We start from the raw sequence: 12,826 nt of genomic DNA, 5'->3' as shown, positions 1-12,826 counted from the left end.
AGTAACAATTTTAGAAAGCAATCTGATGTTATATTGAAAGATTTATTAAACCGCCTATATAGTTTGACTAAACAATACCACTACTAGATCTGTTTCCCAAGGTGATTATGGAATAAGTAAAAAACAAACAAACAAAAAAGAAAAAACCTTTATGTTGTAAAATTTTAGGTCACAGTTAGTGGGGAAACCTCTAACAATGTCTGGTTCAGCTCCCCATCTTCCCTGAGGGCTCTAGGCCTTCCTGAGAAGTCAGGGGACAGTGATAACCTGTGTTGAAATTGAAGCAGAGTTATACCAGGTGGCAAACTACATACAATAGCAAGTTATGTGGTCCCACATGCTCTGAGCTGTTTTTGTTACATTTAAAAAGGGGAAATCCCTTGAAATAAATGGACTCCATTTTCCCACCATCCTCCAGAATCCCACCTTATTACTTCTTCACTAGGAAGGTATATTTTAATCACCTCAGTGTAGGGGCACTAGAAAGCAACAGCATGTTTTGTCACCCCAACTTGGGGGCTCTAGAAAGCAGGACACAACACAAAATATTTATAGTAGCTCTCTTTCTGGTGGCAAAGAACTGGAAATTGTGGATTTTTGTTAATTGGGGTATGGCTAAATAAATGGTAATATATGATAATTATGGAATACTATTGTGCTATAAGAAATTATGTACTCAGTGATTTTAGAAATAATGGAAGGACTTACAAGAAATAATAAAGAGCAAAATAAACAGAAACAACAGATCATTAGATACAGTAATAATAATATTATTTTTAGAACAATTTTCAGGGACAAAATCATTTTGACTAATATAAATACAAAATTAACTCTAAAGGACCTAGGAAAGAAAATGATATCTGTATCCAGAAAATGAACTGATAAATAGAAGTGTGAATAGAGTGGTTTTACACACATTCACCCATGTACATACACATACATTTACATCTTTTGGTAGCTACCTATAGGGTAAAGGTGAAGGGGTGGGGAAAAATTACATGATACTTTATTATATATTTTAAAAGAATAATACTTTGTACTTTGATTTTTCAGTTTCATGTGCAATGCTCTTTTCCCCTATTCAACTATGTTATGTTAATGTTTAACATTTTTTTTTTAAAGTAATAAAGTAGTGGACATTTGTTAGCCATAGGGAAAGTAGTAGTGAATGGATTAATAATAATGTCACTGTCGTGAAAGTATATTGTTACCTGACAAGGATTATAGGAAAAGACCTTACCACCATCCTTCCCATTTTCTTCAGCAGAATTCTTGAGTGGGTGTTATAGTTTATTATGCACACAATACACACACACACACACACACACACACCTCTCCATAAGTAGTGGAGAAATTTGTCCTTATAATCACTTTCATTAAGCACCAAACAATTAATTATAGCTCATTATTTTATTTTGTTGAGAAATTTTAAAGTAATAGTCCCATCTTCTTTGATATTCTCCCTGTACTCTTTGTGTAAAATAATTAAAATCAAAGGTTTTCTGGATCCATCTCTAACTGGCCCTTGAAAACCAATTGTTGAATTTTCAGTTTGAACATTTACAACAGAAATGTCAGCAAATGCTATAAGGTAGTGCTAAATTTATTGTTTTGTAAAATATGTATTCTTAAGAAAGTGATGGGGAAAACATAAATAATGCAGATTCAACTTCAAAGTGTGTTGTTTATACATCCCCCCCATTCCACAGAGATTGTTGATAAGTGTTACCAACTTATTGCTTGAGAGAATATTCCCATTTATTCCCCTTACCAGTGACTGTTAACCACCAGTTGCTGATGTGAAAATACTATTTCTTATCTCTAAAGGCCCACTTTGTCACTCCCATTCCCTTCAGTCTTGCAATCTAGTGTTCCATTCTAGATCATGTTTCTTCCACTAAACTTTGTGGAATTTCTGCTCCATAATTAATAAATTTGCTTTTATCTTAACATTTTTCCTTTCTCACTTCTGTCTTCAGATTCTTTAAGACCTAATTCCCTCTAAATGGCAATATATACTTACCCATCTTCTTCACTTTTGATTTTGCTTTCACCCATATCCTCAGCCTAAATGGTTGTTGTGGGAACATTCAGTCAGTACTTAAGCATTTGTTAAGTACTTGATGTATACCAGGTACAATGCTAAGAAGTAGAGACAAAAAATACAACTAAAAATAGTACTTGATCTCAAGCAGTTCATAGATTAATTAGGAGACAACATAAAAAATTTATCTAGACACCATAATTATATCAAATGAAACAGACATAATAGGGAGGGCAATAGCTAAGTTAGATAAACTTTGCTTCTATATATTGTGTGCCTAATCTGTTCCATTGATCAACCTCCCTATTTTTCAAATTGTACAAAATGTCATGCAGTTATTTAGTGTACTTTGAAATCTGATACTACTATGCCTCCATCCAGACCATTTCTCCCACTTCAATTCCCTTGATATTCTCCGGTTTTTGTTCCTTTGGTTGACATTAAACATTTTTTTTTTCTTGTCCCATAAAGTAATTCTTTCATACTGAATAAGGAAATTAGCATGGGGTGGTATTTAGCTGGACTTGAAGGTAATCTCAGGAAGTTTAGGAGACAGATGAGAAGAGAGAATCCCAGGTGAATAATAGTAATAAGGGAAACCTATGTTTTATGCTTGATCTTTTTGGAAAGGCTTATTGCTTATCCTCATAGCTCTTGATTTTAGTAAATTCCTAGTTTACTAGGTTCCATTTTAAGTAAAGTTCCATTTGTTACTAAGCTTTCTAGTGATTTTAAAATCACTGGATTTTGCATTTTATCAAAAGTATTTTCTTATCTATTGCTATGATCATATGATTTTGCTGCCTTTTTATTGATATAGTGAATTATGCATATAGTTTTCCTCATATTGAATAATTCCTGAATTTCTGATAAAAACCCAGCCTTATCATATTATATGATCCTTATAATATAAAATTGTGATCATTTTGATGATATTTTATTTTTAAAATTTGCATCAATATCCATTAGGGAAATTAATTCATAGTTTTCTTGATCTATTTTGCCTATCTTTTGGTTTACATATCAAAAATATTGTCATAGAAAAATTTTGATAAGCCTCCTTCTTTACCACTAAAAGTCATTTATGTATTATTAGAATGCATACTTGAAATGTTTGGTAGCATTCACTCATGAATCCATCTGATCCTAGATTGTTTTTCTTCCCGAGTGAGTTTATTAGTAACTTATTCTATATCATTTCTGAGGTAGGGTTATTTAAATATTCTTTCTATCCATTCTGTTAACCTAGGTAATTTATATTTTCTAAGTATTCATCCATTTTATTTTGATTATCCATTTTGATGATATTTATTTGTGAAGAATGGCTACAAATAATTTTTTCTCATCTTCACTTTTTCACCTTTTTTCATTTTTGATACCAATTATTTGGTTTTCTTATTTAAAAAAATAAAATTATCCAATTTTTCATTTTGTTTATTTTTTCAAGAAAACCAATTCCAAATTTTATAAAAGAGATTTTCCCCTTTATCTCACAAAATTATCAATATTGTTTTTGGTTTTCAGATTTTCTATTTTGGTATTTCTTTGGGGATTTTTAATTTCTTGTTATTCTAAAATTTTTAGTTGCTGGCTCAATTTATTGATCTCTCTCTCTCTCTCTCTCTCTCTCTCTCTCTCTCTCTCTCTCTCTCTCTCTCTCTCTCCCTCTTTTTCTCTCTCTCTGTGTTTCTTTTCCACTCTTCTCTCTCAAGGAATGTAAAGGGCTAGAACTGAGCAAATGCACTTGGATAATGGAGCACGTGAGTCTAATTGCCAATTGGACAATTCTATATTAACTTGTTTGAAGGTTGACCCTCCCCAACTATTCTATGCTGGCTCGATTGGTGTGAAAAAGAAGGGGAAGTGATGTGTGTGGGTGGAGTAGGAGGAGGAAATTGAGGCATTCTCCTGGTGGTGGAGAGAGAGGAAGGTAGTGTGGAGATTACTAGCTCTAATCCCCTGACTGCAACCTCAAAAGACCAAGAATAAAGACTTTTGATTAGCCTGACTCCAGCTGATTTCTGGGAAGACAAGAGTTCCACCATTAGACAGAGTTCCAGCAAAGGAAGCATTTGCAATATCAATTTTCCCTTAAGTCCTGCTTTGGCTACAATGCATAAATTCTGGTAAGTTTTCTCATTGTTATCATTTTCAATAATGAAATTATTGTTTCAGTGATGGTTTTTCGGAGGGTGTGATCTAGGGCAGGGTTGGGACTGTGGTCCTCTTTCTCCAAAGCTCTATGGGTGGGTCTGTAGCTAAAGAATTTCACCTACTCAAAGCTGTAATAAGAAAGGCTTTATTGATTAGAAATAAATGCCAAGATGTCTTGATGGGTAATATTAGCTTCAAGAGAGAAATAATATTGCAAAGAAACATAATCTGAAAACTTTATACAGAAACAGAATAATAGAACAAGATAGGCAAGAATACTTAAGTTTGTAATCTGAAAAAGCCTTCCTGCTTCAAGAGGATGTGAGGCCATTGTAGAAGAAAGGAGTCCTTCTCCAGAGAACATAAGTCCATTTAAGTTAAGGTTTTGTTGGTGAATTTACATAACTACTGGGCTGTCTGGTTTTGCTCTCATCACTTTCACCTACTCACTCTTTAGAATTGTATCATTTAGTTTCCAATTTTACTTCAAAGGTTTGAATATCATTTTTTATTATCAGCAAAAGATGTCCTTAGCATTTCTATTTTTTATATTTTTTGAAGTTTTTATGCCCTCATAACTGGTTAATTTTTGTTAAGGTATTCAGTACAAAGAAAGGTAGATAAACTAATTTTTACTGCTTTGTATATATCCTCCAGAGTTTTATCTATGGTTTTGAAAATTGTATTCTTCATCTTAACATTTTTCTTCTTTATTCTATGGTTAAATTTATCTAGATCTGAGAATGGATAAGTTGAGGTCTTCTACTAGAACAGTTTAACTACTTCCACCTACTACTCATTTAATTTTTTCTTCCTAATTTGAATGCTATGCCATTTGGTATATATATGTTCAATGTTAATATTAATTTTTCGTCTATGGTACCTTTTAGTAAAATAGAGTTTCCCTAACTTTTTCTTTTAAGTAGGCATGTTTTTTTTTCTTTTTGGTTTTACTTTGCCTGAAGTTGTGATTAGTTCTTTTTTCTTTAGTTAAAGCATAATTGATTCTGCTTTAGTATCTTATTTTAACTCTTTATTTTCTGCTTCAATACTTAGAATTAAAATATTGTTGGATTGAGATTTTTCTTCCATTCTACTATTCTCTTTAATTTTGTGATTTAATTCATTTCACTCACTATCATAATTATGATTGTTAATTGTGGATTTCCCTCCATCCTATACTCATATCAATCTATTCTTTTTTGTTCTTCTTCTCAAGATTCTGCTTTGCTACTAAGCTACTTTGCCTTCCTCAAAATGCCTGCCCTTTTATCCTCTCTTCTTTCTGATAACTCTTTTCCCTCCTACTTCCCTGTTGGGCAAGATGGATTTCTATACTTTATTATGTGTGAGGGTATGTTGTTCCCTCCTTAAACTAATATAATTGAGAATGAGGTTTCATTTTTTCTGTTTGTCCTTATTCTCTCCTCCATGACTTAAACACTTTATTGAACTCCCTATTTATATTTATTCAGCCTGATGCATGCACTTCATAAATTATCAAAAAGGAGGATGTTAGGTAATTAATTCAAAATTTCCTCTTAGTCTTTCACCTTAATGCCACCTCAAACTTTGATATTTAAAGCTCTTTATAACTAGAAGAAACTGTAGACAGTAGCAGTAATATTATACAATAATCATCCATAACAAACTTAGCTCTTCTAAGCAAGGAAATGATTCAGGACAATTCCAAGGGTCTTGTGATGGATATGTAGAGAATGAACTATAGAGTCTGAATGCAGATGTAGCATATTATGTTAATTTACTTTTGTTTTTGTTTCTTCTTTGAATGAGTTTCCCCCTTTGTTCTGAGTTTTTTTCTCCTAGAACATGTCTAATGTGGAAATATGTTTAACATTATATCAAATTGCTTGTCTTGGGGATAGGAAAGGGAAGGAAAGAAGTGAGAAAAATTTGAAGATCAAAATTTTACAAAGATGAATGTTAAAAATAATCTTTAAATGTAATTTGTAAAATAAGAAAATACCTTTGCAAATAAAAATAAATCCAAGCCCTTCAAACCTAGCTGCATCCTATCTGTCCAGCCTTATTACAGAATGGTGCCCTCTATATTCTCTGCAATTCAGAAATACTAGCCTTCTTCTTAATCTTCACACTTGACATTTCATTTCCCATGTCTGTGCCCTTACACTAGTTGTGCTTTATACCTGAAATAGATTCCCTACTTATTTCATTCTTTTGGAATCCCTGGTTTGTCTTTAAGTCTTACATTAAATGTTACCTTCTTTTTTTTTTTTTTTTTTTTAAGACTTTTCTGGTTTCCCTTTCTCCACAACTATAACACTGTCTTCTGCTATATCCTTAGCTTCTACTATCTTCCCCATGATAATTCAGTACCTAACTTATTTGTATTTTCTTTCCCCTTATATTTGTGTATATTTTTAAATGAAAGACAGAGAGTAAGTTTAATTTTTCTCTGTAAATTGAGTGCTTAGTGTAGTGTTGGACACAGAAGTGTCCATTTCCATATGATTTCTGAGGTTTTGTTTTTCAGATGCTTCTATCGAAGCTGAGAATTTCTGAATAATATGAAATGGGAGAAATTACAAGAAATGGAAACATATTGTTAATGAACAATGGAGCCATGGGACAAGTGACTATGTGGGCTTTGAGAAACAGCAACAGCAGGAAGGAAGAATAAGTTTGGCACCTAATTGGATAAGTGGGAAAGACTATGATATCTTTATTGATGCTGCTGTGAATTTGAAAGGACTTACATCCTGAAGAACATGGATTCTATATTTGTTATAATGATTGTTGCTATTCCTGCTGCATTTATTTTTTGTCTTTTATCACGTCATTTTTTATGTCCTAAGACACTAGGTAACATTAGTCAAGAGCACAATTCATCAGGAATTTGCTGTTTTGGGGGAGGATGTGATCCTTGGCAAGAAGATGATGTTTGTAGAAGAGTTTATTCCTGGGAAGGAGATGATACTTGTGGAAAAGGTGATTACTGGAAAGAAAGGGAAGCTTGTAGAGGAAATGATTCCTGGGGAGGTGGAGATGCTTTTGCAATCCTTGACTCCTGTGGAGGAGATAATTCCTTTGGAGGAGGTGTTGCTTGTGCAGGTGATTCCTGGGGAGGAGGTAATACTTGTGCAATAGTTGATTACTGTGGAGGAGGTGATTCCTTTGGAGAAAGTGATTTATGTGGGGGCTGTGATTCTGGGGGAGGAGGTGATGCTTGTGGAGGAGGTGATTAGAGGGCAAAAGTGATACAAGAGAAAGAAGATGATGATTGTGATTGTTTGACTTAATATTTTAGTCTCCATCCTTTAGTGGCACAAATCTCTTACCTGATGAGTTTTGGTCCTTGTTTTGTTCTGCACTGAAAATCCAGTACTGAGTCAGGATTTGAGCAGGAGAAATTCATTCTTACAAAAGGGCGGGATACCTAATTCAGAAGAAAAAAGAAGTTCCAAAGGTGTGACAGGTCACATATAAACAAATAATGGACCAAAAAGAGCTTGTGAAAAGCTTGAATTGGGACAAAGATATCAATAATTCATATATTCCTTATTAAAAGAATTATTTAAAAAATACAAAGAATGGTGGTCTAGAACTCTATTATAAAGCAGAAGTCATCAAAAACATATGGTACTGACTATAAAATAGAGTGGTGGGTCAATGGATAGATCAGATACACATGACACAATAATCAATGATTACAATAATTTAGTATTTGATAAATCCTAAAACTCCAGCTTCTGGGATAAGAATTCACTATTTCAAAAAATTTTCTGGGGAAAACTGGAAAATAATGTCAAAAATTCAGAATAGGCCTACATCTCACACACCATATCAATATAAAGTAAAAATGGGTATGTGATTTGGGCATAACGGTTGATATCATTAGCAAATTTAGAGAACAGATCTTTGGAGAAGGGAGAACTTTATGGCCAAAGAAGAATAGAGAATATGGATGAAATGCAAAATGGACAGCTTTGATTATATTAAATTAAAATATTTTGCACAAACAAAACCACACAAACAAGATTAAAAGGGAAGCACAAAGTTAAGCAAATTTTTACAGCCAGTATTTCTGATAAAGATCTAATTTCTAAAATATATAAAGAACTGTGTCAAATTTATAAGAATATAAGTCATTCCTCAATTGAGAAATGGTCAAAGGATATGAATAGACAATTTTCAGATAATGAAATTAAAGCTGCCTATAGGCATAAGAAAAAAAAATGTTCTAAATAACAATCGATTAGAGAAATGCAAATTAAAACAAACCTGAAGTACCACCTCACACCTCTCAGATCTACTAAGATGACAAAAAATAATAATAATAATGATAAATGTTGGAAGGGATGTGGGGAAATTGGGACACAAAGAAATTGTTGGTGGAGTTGTGAAATGATACACCCATTCTGGAGAGCAATTTGGAACTATGCCCAAAGAGCTATAAAACTGTGCATACCATTTGATCCAATAATGCTGCTACCATGTCTAGAATCCAATATAAAGGAAGGGGAAAAACCCACTTCTGCAAAACTATGTGTAGCAAGTCTTTTGTAGTGGTAAAGAAATGTAAAATAAGTAGATGCCCATCTAATGGGAAATGGCTAAATAAGTTATGGTATATGAAATTAATGGAATCTATAAAAATGATGAACCAACTTATTTTAGAAAGGTCTAGAAGAAGTTACATGAACTGATGCTGAGTGAAATAAGCAGAACCAGTAATACACTATCCACAGTAATAGCAAGATTGTATAGTGATCAATTATGAAAGACTTGGTTCTTCTCAGCAGTTCAGTAATCCAAGGCAATCCCAATACATTTAGATAGAAAATGCCATTTGCATCCAGAAAGAGAAATCTGAAGATTGAATATAAATCAACACATGCTTATGTTCACTGTTTTTCTTTTTCCTCCTGTTTTTTTTTCTCTCTCATGGTTTTTCCCATTTATGCTGATTTTCCTCTTCCAACATGTTTTTAAAAAATGAATGTACATGGATAACCAAAAAAGATAAAAAATAATTCATATATTCCTTAAGGAAAGCAGAGTTGGAATGTTTTATTTTTGTGACACAACAATAAATAAAAAGTTCACTCATCTAGAATACAATGATTTATTTTTTGCTTTTTTTTCTTAGGAGATACTGGGGAGATATTCTTTCCCCAAGTATATTCTGAAATAGAAAGACCAGAGAGCCTCCAGTGCATCATGGTAAACACACAATATGATAGACCTAGTTGTCAAAGTGAGTCCCAGAATCACAAAGTATTTACCTACATTATTAAAAAAATATCAACATATTTTATCCTTTAATGTTATAAATATACTCAATTTCTTTTTAAAAAGTAAAATAAATAAAAAGTTAAAGTTTGTTAAGAGGGCATGAAAGCCAGCAAATAAACCACAAAAGCTAGTATTTTTTTTTTCCTTAACAATGACCAAATGCTTAATCAGAGTACTCAACCAGTGCTCAACTGGTACCCTCACAATATCAGGGAAAACAATGAAGGATTTTAGAATGTTGGGAGAATATGCATAAGAATTGTACAGGGTAAGCAGGAATGGCTGTCTTGCATTTTGTGTTGTTGGAGGAAACTTTTAGATCATTTTTACCCAAAATTTTTGAAGAACTTTGAAGATTCTTTTCCCTCCAGGAAATGTTGTCAGATCCATAATGTAATGCTAGATTCACAAAAAATAGTTTATAAGGTAATACTAGTAAGTAAGAACTCCATGACTGGTAAACCAATAGGACTGATCATAGGGAGCTACTTACTGAGATACAATATTTTTCAAGACAATAGTCAAGTGTCACTTCCTTTATGAGTCTTTTTGATGATCCCAACAGAATGAAATCTGTTCCTGCTCAAATTGTATTAAAACAATTTATAGATATTTTCCCCTTATTTTATGCACACTTGTATTATATGTAATTCTACTTGAATTATGTTTATTTGAATCTGTCACAAAGCATTAAATAATTTCTTTAAAAATAATGATGCGCATTTAACCATACTGATTCTGCAAGTATTAATATTTTAGTGAGAGTAAAATGTACCATTAATGTTAAATGTGGGAGGCAGAGCCAAGATGGCGGAAAAGGCACACTTGACTTTCTAAGCTCCTCTGATACCCTCACAATCAATTATTAAATTCAGCCTCAAAAATAGCACTTGATTGGTAAAATTCATGAAGACTAGAAGTACAACTCACCAGCCGAAGATAATCTGGAAGTTCGTCAGAAAAGGTTAGTCCTGAGAGGCTGGAGTAGATCAACCCGAACAAGGAGGTGGGAGATGCTAGCAAACAGAGTGGACCAGGGGAGGGGGTGGCCTCTGTGGTTAGAAAAATTACAGAGACAACTCTGGCATAGGCTGATTGCTCTGCCTTGGTTGTAAAGCATCAGACCAGCAGAGAAATTAGAGCCAAAGGCAGAGGGTACTCTTAAAAAACACCAAAAACTAACAGGACCTGGCTATACCCACCCAAAACCAGAAGTGAATCAGCACAGACTGCAACACAGCTGTGCAGGCCCATTCTGCAGTACTGGGCTTTTCCTTGGGGCAGTTACAAATCTGCATGGCAGTGGGGCACAGCTCAGGGCAGCTTCTAATCTGCACAGTGGGAGGCTCAGCCTGGGGCAATAGAACTTCTGTGCTTCTCTGGGCAGAGACACTTCCGGTCTGTATGGGGTTATTCACTGGTCAGATGCTAATATCCATATATCATAATATCCATCAGGGAAGCAATAAACTGGGAAAACATTTTTACAGTCAAAGGTTCTGATAAAGGCCTCATTTCCACAATATATAGAGAATTGACTCTAATTGATAAGAAATCAAGCCATTCTCCCATTGATAAATGGTCAAAGGATATGAAAAGACAATTTTCAGATGAAGAAATTGAAACTATTTCTAGTCATATGAAAAGATGCTCCAAGTCATTATTAATCAGATAAATTCAAATTAAGACAACTCTGAGATACCACTGCACACCTGTCAGATTGGCTAGAATGACAGGGAAAGATATTGCAGAATGTTGGAGGGGATGTGGGAAAACAGGGACACTAAGACATTGTTGGTGGAATTGTGACTGCATCCAGCTATTCTTGAGAGCAATTTGGAACTATGCTCAAAGAGTTATCAAATTGTCAGACTCTTAGATCCAGTGATACTACTGGGCTTATATCCCAAAGAAATACTAAAGATGGGAAAGGTACCTGTATGTGCCAAAATGTTTGTGGCAGCCCTCTTTGTAGTGGCTAGAAACTGGAAACTGATTGGATGCCCATCAATTGGAGAATGGCTGAATAAATTGTGGTATATGAATATTATGGAATATTATTGTTCTGTAAGAAATGACCAGCAGAATGATTTCAGAAAGGCCTGGAGAGACTTACATCAACTGATACTGAGTGAAATGAGCAGAACCAGGAGATCGTTATATACTTCAACAACAATACTATATGATGATCAATTCTGATGGACGTGGCCATCTTCAACAATGAGATGAACCAGATCAGCTCCAACAGAGCAGTAATGAACTGAACCAGTTACGCTCAGGAAAGAACTCTGGAAAATGAGTGTGAACCACTACATAGTATTTCTAATCCCTCTTTTTTGTCCACTTGCATTTTTTATTTCCTTCACTGGCTATTTGTACACTACTTCGAAGTCCAATTCTTTTAGTACAGCAAAATAACTGTTTGGACATGTGTACATATATTGTATTTAACATATACTTTAACATATTTAACATGTATTGCTCAACCTGCCATCTGGGGGAAGGTGTCGGGGGAAGGAGGGGAAAAGTTGAAACAAAAGGCTTTGCAATTGCCAATGCTAGAAAATTACCTATGCATAAAATTTTTGTAAAAATTAATTAAATAAACAAATAAATATTTTTTTTTTAAAAAGAAAATTTGTTCTTAATATTTAGGCAGAAACTTTGTCATGAGTTTTCTAGGCAAGAATTCTTAGGGGCTTCTTTATGAAAAGGACTGCAATATTATGACTTCTATTCAGAAAGCCAAAAACATAGAGGATAAACAAAAGTCATTGTACTGGAAGATTCAGTTCTTTAATAGAAATTAAATAAAATTATTTGCCCTGAGAAAAGAACTGCTAAAATATTTTTTATACCTATCGGCTTTTTTCCTTTAAAAAAATCTTCTATGGGACTCATGCCTAGTAATGGTATTGTTAGGTCAAAGAATATGTATGATTTTATACCTGTTTGGGCATAGATCTTATCTTTTCATCATTTACCAATTGAGGGATGGATTTCTTTCTTTTTTAAAAATAAATTTGACAGTCCCTTGTTGGAATGCATGGGAGCCACCTGACAGTGGAGATCCAACCCAGAATGGATCTCCTCTTGTGAGAGTATGATACAAGGAGAATGAGGGGCAGTGTGTATTCTCTGACCTCTCTTAGAGGCCTTTGTGTTGTTTGACCTCTCTCCTCTTCCCTCAGCCTCCAATTTATCTCATTTCCAGTCCATAACACTTGTGTCAGCAAAGGCTGCCCTGAAACTCTTTCAGATGTTATGATCCACAGCTGTGGAGGCTCTTGGAAAATTGACCTGCACCTTAACAGTCCCCTATCCATTTGAGAAATGAGTTCTTTATTAGAG

General features: G+C 33.9%; 1 long non-coding RNA gene across 2 annotated transcripts in view; it reads left to right on the top strand.

Annotated features, from left to right (window-relative positions):
• LOC141549964 (uncharacterized) overlaps positions 1–9,296 on the top strand; it is a 59,422-nt gene extending 50,126 nt beyond the window's left edge. For both annotated transcript variants that reach the window (XR_012484469.1, XR_012484468.1), the window contains 2 exons: positions 3,757–4,170; positions 6,714–9,296. This is a non-coding gene — a long non-coding RNA (uncharacterized LOC141549964). The remainder of the gene's footprint in view (positions 1–3,756; positions 4,171–6,713) is intronic.
• The last annotated feature ends 3,530 nt before the right edge of the window (positions 9,297–12,826 follow it).

This window comes from Sminthopsis crassicaudata, chromosome 1 (genome assembly GCF_048593235.1).
Source record: "Sminthopsis crassicaudata isolate SCR6 chromosome 1, ASM4859323v1, whole genome shotgun sequence".
Taxonomy (NCBI): domain Eukaryota; kingdom Metazoa; phylum Chordata; class Mammalia; order Dasyuromorphia; family Dasyuridae; genus Sminthopsis; species Sminthopsis crassicaudata.
This window is presented reverse-complemented; position numbering and strand designations above follow the sequence as displayed.